The sequence below is a fragment of the Thalassophryne amazonica genome, chromosome 4 (assembly GCF_902500255.1).
Source record: "Thalassophryne amazonica chromosome 4, fThaAma1.1, whole genome shotgun sequence".
NCBI classification, from domain to species: Eukaryota; Metazoa; Chordata; class Actinopteri; order Batrachoidiformes; family Batrachoididae; genus Thalassophryne; species Thalassophryne amazonica.
The window spans coordinates 101031351-101043646 of NC_047106.1; the positions used below are offsets into that span (position 1 = coordinate 101031351).

The 12296-nt window shown below is 39.9% G+C and overlaps 1 protein-coding gene across 2 annotated transcripts in view; it reads left to right on the forward strand.

Moving 5' to 3' along the window:
• nectin3a (nectin cell adhesion molecule 3a) overlaps positions 1–12296 on the forward strand; it is a 143603-nt gene that overhangs the window by 76813 nt on the left and 54494 nt on the right. The window lies entirely within an intron of this gene.

Below are 12296 nucleotides of genomic sequence, written 5' to 3' on the forward strand. Positions count from 1 at the left end.
AAATGCAATAACTGTATTTTGAAAATACAGTAGTACAGGAATACCTATGCATTTGATGCAGCATGAAACTGCACAACACAACATACATTTAGAACTTAGCAACAACTCAGACAAAATACCTCGTGCTCACATGGTCATACACTTACTGCTGTGTGTGTGTGTGTGTGTGTGTGTGTGTGTGTGTGTGTGTGTGTGGGTGTGTGTGTGTGTGTGTGGTGTGTGTGTGTGTGTGTGTGGTGTGTGTGTGTGGTGTGTGTGTGTGTGAAATCACCAAAATTACAGGGGACGTAATGGAGTGCCGGTAGTCTCAGCCTCCTTGGCTATATTCCTCACAAACCAAGATAGCATTGCTGTGGCTTACCACTCAGATTCATGCCAAAGACTGAAATACCAGCCAATGGACCACTTTTATAAGCTTTACTCCATGCACATCCGAGATTACATACAAAGTGGAAATTTATGACCCCCAAATATTACTCAGTCTGACTTCAACACTGTTAAGAAAACTGAAACATGCACTTTGAATAGTCTGAATGAAATTTGCATGTAGCATTTTCAAGTTTGATGCAGGTCTTTTATGCCTTTCATTCTTGACCAGTGTTGTAAAAACTTTGCGTAATTTCTTTGAACTCTTTGAGTGTATATAATTGTATCAGTGACTCAATTGTTTAATTTTGCAAAATGTCAACCTAGGATGGAAGGTTTACTTTCAAGGCTCCCATAACCTGCAATTTAGAATTTATTTCAGGTTACTTTTCCAAAATGCTGCATTTCTTGTCCGCTGAACTGGTTGTTTTGTTTTTTTCTACAAACGAAGTAGCAGGTTTTTCAAGCATTGCATGCAGAATACTGTCAAAACAACTTAATTTGGAATTACGCCAATGAATCAATGTATTTATCCTTTGTGTGTGTGTTTGTGTGTGTGTGTGTGTGTGTGGGTGGGTGGGTGGGTGGGTGGTTTAAAACATGATATATATCTTGTAAATGTAGAATTAAATGCTGTAAATGTTTGGCTTAATTATAAATGCAGCTGGTTTAACTTGAAAATGATAGTGTGAGGCTAACTTCGTTTGTACTTTAGTTTTGAAATAACTGTGGTAAACCTTTAAAACACTAATCATCTGAAAAACAGGACAAGTAATACACTTTGTGTTTTGCCGTAATTTCTCATAAGAGTTATCAGCAGTAAGGAAGTAAGTAAGTAAAGTGTATTTCTGTAGCACCTTTCAAGATAACATCATGAAGTGCTTTACAGTGAAAAAATAAAATAGAAACACAGAAATGAAAACAGCAGTAATATAAAACTAGATAATAGTAAGCCTGTACAAGTGGGTGTTAAGCTTCTCTTTTTTGGCTTCAACAGAGTCCACAGAACGTAGATGCAGTGGCAGTGCATTCCACAGTTTAGGAGCCACAACGTCAAATTCACAGTCAGAGCACACACAGTCTCCTTTGGCCTTCAGCCTTGACCTAGGGACAATCAACAGGTTCAATTCAATTTCAATTTCAATTTATTAATTTATATAGCGCCAACTCACGACAAAGTCACCCCAAGGCGCTTCACACAATTCACAACAACACAAATTAATCTAAAATCAAAATAAAAGCAAGAAAAGCACAATAAAAAGATCAGACACAGAAGAATAAAAGGAAATTACAAAGCAAACACAAACAAATTAAATTAATGATAAGACAGTCTAAAAAAAGTGGGTCTTCAGTCTTGATTTAAAAGTCTCCACCGTGTCAGACTGCCGAATAATAGCAGGTAGATCATTCCAAAGAGTCGGACCACGGTAGGAGAAGGCTCTATACCCCACAGACTTCTTGTTCATCCTTGGAACACACAGAAGCCCTGCGCCCTGCGAACACAAGGGCCTCGCAGGTACGTAGGGCTTAACCAAGTCCGCCAGGTAGGAAGGTGCCAGTCCATGAACAGTTTTATAAACCAACAATAAAACTTTAAAAACTGATCTGGCAGAAACCGGTAGTCAATGAAGGGATGCCAGAATGGGAGTAATGTGGTCAAACCTTCTACTTTGTGTCAAAAGTCTGGCAGCAGCATTCTGTACCAACTGAAGTCCTCAAATGCTAGACTGCGGCAGGCCAGAAAATAAAACATTACAATAATCCAATCTGGAAGAAATAAACACATGTATCAAAGTTTCAGCATCAGCCATAGACAGGATGGGACAAATCCTCGACCACATTTCGCAGATGAAAGAAGGCAGTCCTCGTAATGTCTCTAATGTGGGGACCAAAAGACAACGTAGGATCGAAAAGTACTCCAAGATTCCTCACTTTGTCCGTATGATGCACAACACACGAACCAAAATTAAGCGCCAACTGGTCAAAATGATGCCGATGTCTGGCTGGACCAAGAACCATCATTTCAGTCTTATCAGAATTCAAGAGTAGGAAATTACTAGACAGCCAACTTCTCACAGATATAAGGCAATCTTCCAAGGCTTTTATATGGGCAAGATTACCAGCAGTTACCGACATGTACAATTGAGTCGCATAACAATGAAAGGCAATCCGTAATGCCGCAGAATATGCCCATGGGGCGCTATATAAAGTGAGAAAAGCAAGGGGCCTAACACAGACCCCTGTGGAACCCCAAATTTCATTTTACCAAGACCAGAAGTAGTGTTATTATACACAACACAGTAAGAACGACTGGACAAGGTCTGAGGACCTCAGAGACCTGCTTGTTATATAAGGGTGCAAGAGTTCATTGATGTAGAGAGGCACAACTGTGTACAGCTCTAAAAGTCATCACCAATATTTTAAACTGCAGTCTGAACTGATTGGGCAGCCAAAGCAAAGAGGAGAGAATGGGTGTTACGTGAGACCTCTCAGAGGACCTTGTAAGAAGCCTTGCAGCAGCATTCTGGACCATTTGTAAGCGATCCAGAGAAGACTTACTGAGGCTATGGAACAGCGAATTATAATAGTTGAGATGTGATGAAATAAAACCATGGATGATGAATTCCAGCCCAGCTTGAGACACGATGTTTCTAAGGCAGGCAATGTTCATAAAAGAAAGAAGCATAATTGCACAAGACGGGCAACGTGTCAAAATTGAGAGACTGGTCAAATGTAACACCCAGATTTGTAACTGCTGAGTGAACAAAAAAGGATAGAGAGCAGAGGTTCTTAATTACTGAGGGAACAAACTTGTCAGGGGCACAAACAAGAACTTCAGTTTTTGCTGGATTAAGCCACAGATAGTTAGCAGCCCTCCAGTTTTTATGACATTAACAAAGTTTTGAAAGACAGATACCTTAGTAACATTATGAGGATTAAATGATTAGACATTAGGTTTTTTTTTTTTTTAAAAAGAGGGTGAATAACTGCCTGATTAAAATACTGAGGGAGACAGCCAGGAATCAGTGATCTATTGATTAGTGATAAAACACAGGAGCCAGTGGCATAGTTAACCTTTTTGAATAATGAGGTGGGATTGATATCAAGTAGGCATGAGGAAGGTTTCATTCTTTCAACCAGACTGAGGAGCTCTTTCAATGATCTTTTGAGTATTGATGGCCGAGTGAGACATGAGATGAGAAGGAAGAGAGGGGTTGATGTTTGCCCTGATATCATGGATTTAGTGATTTTTTAAAAAAGGACAAAAAGTTCTCACACTCTTCATCAGACTGAATGGCTGCAGCAGGAGATGCTGCATACAGTCCCTTCGGTTTCTCCGTTTTGTTGTTGTTGTTGTTGGTGGTGGTTTTTTTCTCTGCTCAAGGTAGTCACAGCAGATCAGCGATGGATCTGCATGTTGATTTGGCATGTTTATGGCAGATACCCTTCCTGATGCAACTCCACATTACATGTAGGCCAGGGTTTGATTCCCAGTTATGCTGCCTGTCTGTGCCCTGGGACAAGACACTTTCTCTGCATTATCTCAATCCATGCAGGTTTAAATGAATTCTAGTCTTGGCTGGAGAAGTAACCTGCATCATACTGGTTTCCACTGTGTAAAACTGGCAGAGTTTCATCTATGGAATCCATAGAAAAGCACCAGTGGGCCGCAGCACTTCTCTTGTAGCACTTCTTTCTAAATACTCAGAAAAAATCCATGTTCTCTGTGCTGTTTTACATGCAATTTATTTTTTCTGTGTTTTTTTTGGAGTACAAGTCATACTAGAGTATAAATTGCATCTGTCAAAAAGTGCCTATATAGGTGGCTCAGGACACGACACAGCATATCTCGAACACAGCATTTCTCTGGAGGCAACTTTTAAATTCCAAATATATTCAAGATGGACAGATGAACATGAGATGGACAACATATGGGCTGTTACTTGACGCAGTTTGAACAACAATAATTGCCAGATGGACACAGATGCAGAAGTGAATTGTGGATTTTTTTTTTTTTTTTTTTTGCAGGAATCCCTGAGTTTGTCATGTACAATATACAGACTTTTATTTTGCAAAAAATAATCAAGATATACAGGTACACTAACTCGTGCAATTGACAACATATTGCATGCTAATTGAATTAGTTTAAACAATATAAATTATCAGATGGTCATGGAATGCTGAGCCACAGCTTTGGAAACACTACAGTATAAAACATCCATTTGATTTCATTACATTGTTTAAATCAGCGGTTTAATTGGAGTTTTGTGCATTGTTGTAGTGGACTTTGATTATTATTAGAGTTTCTTTTGTTTTGTGTGTTGATTACTGGGAAAGCCAGATATTTGCTGTTTCGCAGTTGTGAATCTCACACCATCTCGCGGTCCGTAACTCACGCAAGAGGTCAGTTTCAGCAGAGTTCCGGTTCAGGGCACAATATAAACAAACCCCGTGAAGTATGGACAACAAGACAACATCGGGGGACAGCAAAAGTCCATCACAGGTGCTACACCTCCTCTAGATAACGCTCTCAACTTGGGAGAATGTGGCATCATAATCGCCTGTGACCTTGCTGGATCATGGCCATCCAGATCCTCGCTAGCCATCTTTTACATGCGCTGTGAGACAGTGGAATTCTGCTGACGCCGCGGTGCATTCTGGGAAGTGCAGGGGGCCATGAGGAGGATTATGGGAAACTGTAAAGTACTACAGTGGTCCCTCACTATAACGCGGTTCACCTTTTGCGGCCTCGCAGTTTGGCGGGTTTTTTTTAGTGCAATTTTGCATGCTTTTTTTTTTTTTTTTTTTACAGCGCATTGTGTTCTGCGTACTTATCAGGCGGGTCGGTCGCGGCACCGGTCAACATCACCGCGATTGCTCTCACTGCCTCCGATGCGCTTTCTGCAGGTTCAGTAAACGCAGCAGCGGGCCACTCACCTCCTGTCTGCTGTGTGAAACTGTGCCAAATCTGGCAACAGGTCCAGAGACTACGCTCGCTGTTTTGATGCGGATGTTGACCGCAGCTGCAGACCTCCATGGCCACCGAGAGAGGACTTGGATTCTTTGCGGGTCCCTCATCCGTACCTCCGGATGCAGTGAGTGAAGGGAGAGCATGCGCATTGTGTACTGCGTGTGTCTGTTTATAATCTTCTTGCACAGAAGAAAAAGAGTGTTTACACAGGAGAGAAAAGTGAGAAAATGTTAATGCCTGTTTGAGAAAACTGTAAAGTGTGTAGTGAAGGGTTTTACAGCCTTAAAACATCTATAATAATTGCAAAAATAGCGCTAACTACTTCGCGGATTTCGCTTATCGTGGGTTATTTTTAGAACGTAACTCCCGCGATAAACGAGGGACCACTGTAAATGCTTACTAGCCAAATGTCCTGGGATTACTTCCCACCTAGTCTTTGCTGTGTGGAATTTGCATGTTCTCCTCATGTTTGCCTAGATTCCCCCTTGGTGCTCTGGTTTCCTCCCACTTCCAAAGACATGCAGGATGGGTGAACTTGAAACTTTAAATTGACCATAGGTGTGAATGTGTTTGTCTGTCTATATGTGGCCCTGCGATCGACTGTCCACGTTGTACCCTGCCTTACATCCTATAACTGCGAAAAATTTATATTCAGTATAATAAGCTGTTAAAATATAGTTGTTTTTTTCCCTCAGTAAACATGTGAAATACATTGTCTACAGCTGTGAATGTAATCACCTGAACTTATGGTAATACTTAGCAAATGTATTCTTTGAAATTTGAATAAACTTCAAAAAGCACAAGAAGACTGAACAATGCACCCGGTATACTGATGCCATTGCTGCCTTCAATTAATTCTCACTCACTCACACTCATCTTTGACTGCTTAGTCATATTTCCACTTCCATAGCACTGCAGATCAATTCCTACAATTTGTCATGTTTTAATTACTGTATATTTTAAAGAATAGGTTTTCCTAAGATATAAATTGGTGGAAAATGTCAGAGCTTTATTTAAAAATTTGATGGATGAATGTTGGAACTAGGGATGTCCCGATCAGGTTTTTTGGCCCCGATCCAATTCCGAGTCATCTGATTTTGAGTATCTCCTGATACCGAGTCCCGATCCCATACTTTAAAAAACTAAATGAACAATCAACAAATGCTAAATATATAATAATTTCATTTTAATCACCTTATTTTATTGTTTATCACTTAAACAGTGCACTTCTCCTTGAGGTAGCTTAAACAATTAAGTAATAATCTACCAGACTTAAAAAATTTACAAATTTCCATGTTATTTTATTTGTTTAAAAATAAAATGTCCAAGGTTCCGTATGTTAAAGAAGTAGAAGAAGAAATTATCTAATCTGAAATAACAGGTGGTTTTAATTTATACAGTAGATGAAAGGTTTCTAAAGAACCATTTATTGATTTAGCTATTTTAATTACGTGTTCTAAACTTTTTTAAACAGTAATCAGAAATTTTGAGGTAACAAACAACAACAAAAAAAAACATTTCCAAGGATTTTTCTTCAGACACGTGGTTTCTGCACTGATCTGTGGCTCAAATCCCCGCTTGACTGGAAAATCACTAAGGGCCCTTGGGCAAGGTCTTTAATCCCCTATTGCTCCCGGTGTGTAGTGAGCGCCTTGTATGACAGCACCCTGACATTGGGGTGAATGTGAGGCATAATTGTAAAGTGCTTTGAGCATTTGATGCAGATGGAAAAGCGCTATATAAATGCAGTCCATTTACCATTTGTACAGATCAGTGGTTTCTGCCACTAGTCTTCCTTCCGCGTCGTTCCTATTGGACAGCGCGAAGCTACATCACAGCTCAGAGCATAGAAAGTTCAAAAGTCAACTTGAAAAGTAAAAAAAAAAAAAAAAACTACTTACATTTGCGTCCTGACAGTCCTCAGTGTACCCCTCTGATGCTTTATCAGTGTTCAACATGTTCAGATCAGCTCAGTGAATGTGAATGAAGCAGAAGCTTTTTAAGACGCGCTCCTAAATGTGATGAGTGTGCACACCATCTCTCGCTCCGTTTTGCAGACAAACAATCACAGGACAATTAGTTTTTTTATTTTTGTTAATCAGATGACAGATCGTCTTCCTGAGGACTTGGTCAGCACCGGGTCCTGCTGCGCACGGAAGGATGACTGAGCAAGAGTTTCGGTGGGAAAGTGTCCATCATCCTCTTGTCATTCCATCGGGTCTGGCTGAGCACGTAAACACACAAACAGCAGTTCTGCGAAAGAAACTTTGCGCGCGTAATTCCCCCCACCTCTGTCCGGGTTACAATTCCATCTCTTCTTCCCAAATTCACTGCGCAACTCTTGTTCCCGTTTCTGTGCGAGATGTCCAGCTGAACTTATGTTTTTTCTTTTGTTCAATTAAAAAAAAAAAAGATTGGATTGAACTTTGACCGTGTCAGCCTGCCGACAAGCGGCAATGCGCGCTACCGTCAGAAGCGTCACGTCAAAAGCCGAGCTAAAGCGACGCTTCTGACGCCTCTAAAAAGCAATGCGTCTCATGCCTCTGACGCTTCGGACGTGTGAAAGGCTCATTAATCTGCAATTAAGCTTGAAATAGCGCTGATCAAAATAATGAGGATAAAATCTATATCGGATTCCTGATCGGGATGCAACATCCAATTTCGATCAAGTCTGAAACCACGTGAATGGGCTCGATTTCCGATCACGTGATCGGATCGGGACATCCCTAGTTGGAACCATTTTAGTGTACCAGTAGGTAACATTTTGCAGGCAAATTATAAAGGAAACAAACTCCGAGTTTACATTGTTTGCATGAAATTTGTTTGCCAGTTATTGAGGCTATCAGTGGAGAAAAAAGACTTTCTAATATTTAATGTCACCATCTTGTAAATGTATTTGGAAACCTTTGAGAATTTTGGAAAAAATTATCAGGCATTTGTTATTGTAATTGCAATACTGCATAAAATGTGCTATATTTGAATTAGTTCTTGTCATTGCAAGATCACATTACTGAATGCGCTAACTACAGCAATGATATCCTTTATTTTATCCTTACCAGATGTATCGCTAGCTCTTAATCCTTGTTAGTTCAACAAGACCAACCTCCATCATTGCTGCAGTTGCAGCTTGTGGCTCAGACTTCTGTGAAAGTGGATGGGTATTGAAACACATTTGTATCTTATGTAAGTGTTTTCTCTGGAATTTTGAAATAGATGATTGTGTAATTGCATTTTAATTCACAGTGAAAGGACTCGTCTTTTGTACAAGTTCTTATCTTTACCAGTGGTTTTACAAAGGAAGGAAGTAGAATTTGGAATGAAAAAAGTTACAATTGTACACTTTTTGTTGTAGCAACAGCCAACACCAGAGTTTCTTGAGGGAGAGAGTGCAAGAGGCAGTTTCCAACAAAAGTTTGAATTAAGATATGTATGCAGAAAGCTTCTGCTACCTTCTTAGGACAAAAAATAAGAATGAATGTCATTATACTTTATTTATGAATTAGAGTATATTGTATTGTTATTATTACTAAGAATCTAAGACTGTAGTTTTTGCTGTTTTACATGTGATTTAAATGCCATCCCATCAAAGGTTTGTAGTGCCACTCCTGGAAACCTGCCTTCACCTTGACTTTGTGCATGAATGAAATGGTTTTAAACATATTTCTTGACATTTGAATGTAAAATGTTTAATAATGACCTAAACTAAAACAGGGGCATTTCAATAACAGCCTTAATCCACTCAGAAAGGACACCTAGCAATCTGAAATCAGTGCAAATCAATATTGGCTGAGAGAAACTGAAACCCATTCAGTGGTGTGTATTTTAACACTTTATTACAGAATTGTGGAAAACCTCTGAAATGCTAAAAAACACATGTAATCCAGTCTGTCTTCTTAAATTTGAACATCATCAAAAACTCTCATTCTCATTACTCTGAATGTTCAATTAGATTATATGGCAAGAGGACATTGCACACACTCACTGATCTGAATGGTATCAGTGCACAAATTCTGTTCTTAACTCCTGATATTTCAGAGTGAATATTATTGCTCTCAGGACCTGGCATTCATTGACCCACAAGCTGCTTCAGCATATCACAAACAGAGATTGTCTTTTTTGTTCATGTGAATATGAAGCTCTTCCCTTTCCACACACTTGCTTCAGTGTCAGTTATAACTTCAGTATCAATTATAACTTTAAAAACAATTCACAATGTCAATAAATCTATACTTTGCATTGGTATGTAAGCATTGCAGTTAATCTGCAATTTATATACATCTCAAAATGTGGGGGGCAGTCCATAGCACCACTAAAACTTACCGTCTCATTTACTAAAGTAGCCTGACAATTGTTACAGCTGATGACAGCTATTGAAGCCCCTGCATACTTGCTTCAATATCTAATTATGAAATTCAGTAACCATTACGTTCAAAACATGTTAACATGTTGCACTGATTGGAAACATCTTACTGAAATAAGCCTGGAGTCAACTTTAAGACAGATCAAATCAAATCAAATCAATTTTATTTATATAGCGCCAAATCACAACAAACAGTTGCCCCCAGGCGCTTTATATTGTAAGGCAAGGCCATACAATAATTACGGAAAAACCCCAACGGTCAAAACGACCCCCTGTGAGCAAGCACTTGGCAACAGTGGGAAGGAAAAACTCCCTTTTAACAGGAAGAAACCTCCAGCAGAACCAGGCTCAGGGAGGGGCAGTCTTCTGCTGGGACTGGTTGGGGCTGAGGGAGAGAACCAGGAAAAAGACATGCTGTGGAGGGGAGCAGAGATCAATCACTAATGATTAAATGCAGAGTGGTGCATACAGAGCAAAAAGAGAAAGAACCACTCAGTGCATCATGGGAACCCCCCAGCAGTCTAAGTCTATAGCAGCATAACTAAGGGATGGTTCAGGGTCACCTGATCCAGCCCTAACTATAAGCTTTAGCAAAAAGGAAAGTTTTAAGCCTAATCTTAAGAGTAGAGAGGGTGTCTGTCTCCCTGATCTGAATTGGGAGCTGGTTCCACAGGAGAGGAGCCTGAAAGCTGAAGGCTCTGCCTCCCATTCTACTCTTACAAACCCTAGGAACTACAAGTAAGCCTGCAGTCTGAGAGCGAAGCGCTCTATTGGGGAGATATGGTACTATGAGGTCTCTAAGATAAGATGGGACCTGATTATTCAAAACCTTATAAGTAAGAAGAAGAATTTTAAATTCTATTCTAGAATTAACAGGAAGCCAATGAAGAGAGGCCAATATGGGTGAGATATGCTCTCTCCTTCTAGTCCCTGTCAGTACTCTAGCTGCAGCATTTTGAATTAACTGAAGGCTTTTCAGGGAACTTTTAGGACAACCTGATAATAATGAATTACAATAGTCCAGCCTAGAGGAAATAAATGCATGAATTAGTTTTTCAGCATCACTCTGAGACAAGACCTTTCTAATTTTAGAGATATTGCGCAAATGCAAACAAGCAGTCCTACATATTTGTTTAATATGCACATTGAATGACATATCCTGATCAAAAATGACTCCAAGATTTCTCACAGTATTACTAGAGGTCAGGGTAATGCCATCCAGAGTAAGGATCTGGTTAGACCCATGTTTCTAAGATTTGTGGGGCCAAGTACAATAACTTCAGTTTTATCTGAGTTTAAAAGCAGGAAATTAGAGGTCATCCATGTCTTTATGTCTGTAAGACAATCCTGCAGTTTAGCTAATTGGTGTGTGTCCTCTGGCTTCATGGATAGATAAAGCTGGGTATCATCTGCATAACAATGAAAATTTAAGCAATGCCGTCTAATAATACTGCCTAAGGGAAACATGTATAAAGTGAATAAAATTGGTCCTAGCACAGAACCTTGTGGAACTCAATTAACCTTAGTCTGTGAAGAAGATTCCCCATTTATGATGATAAAGAGCATCTAATTACATGTATTGTTTCATCTTGTTCCAAGTTTTTTTTTACCCTTTCCTGCTTAAAAGGTGCGCTGGCTATTAGCAGAGAGGAAGGCTCAGTGTCCTGTGGTGGATGTGTGTTGCTTATTAAGAGGGAAAGCAAAACACTCGAGAAACAAAAGATGAAATCTCTTGATAGCCTAATGATTGTTCATAGTCTTTTTTAAAAGGTCATCATGTTACACTGCCATTTTCCATTTGTTTATACTGAACAAAACTAAGGTGACATAATGCTGCCGCAGTGTCCACTTTTTAAATAGTGTTCTCAGTTTCTGGAACCTGAGGCATAATATGGACGATGTCCTAATCAAATGTGATGTAAAAAATACACAGTGGATGAAAAAAATAAAAATAAAAACAAAGTTGTGCGCAAAGGTGGTATAAATCACACCTTTAGCATTTCCAGAAAGCCTTGTGGTGATGTTATGGCAAGCACACCAACATTACAGACTCCATGGAAATGAAAATGAAAGGGATTACTAAGGGCCCTGTCACACTTAAGCCTGGGCCCGCACTGGGCCCACTTCGAGTTGCTTCCTGTGGCATCATGAGGACGCAGGAATATCTGCGTCAGGTGCGCGCAACAGGGGGCAGAGAGGAGGTGAGAATGCAGCCTGCAGGATCTCTGCACAGAGGAATCAGAGTGCAGAGTTTTGCTGCAGCCAGACTGTGCACTCTTATTTCTCTTCTAGATTATATTTGTTCTTGTGCTGAGCTGCAGGTCTGCACTCTGAGTTCTGTTATAGTTTATCTTTCCTCCTTTGACTGCGAGATGCACGCACGTGCATGCGAACAAACTATCCGTGAGCAAATGTGGAGATGTCTGGAATTATACTTGATGTGGACATGTCCTGTCTCTGGCAATCAGTCTGTGAGCAGGACTTATGTCCTTTTTTGTCCTTTTTTTAACACAGTGATGAGAGAGTTTGAGGGGAGAACAAGGAACTAACTGCCTGCAGCCAGACAGTTTTTTTTAATTGTTCACATGTGTGTGCGTG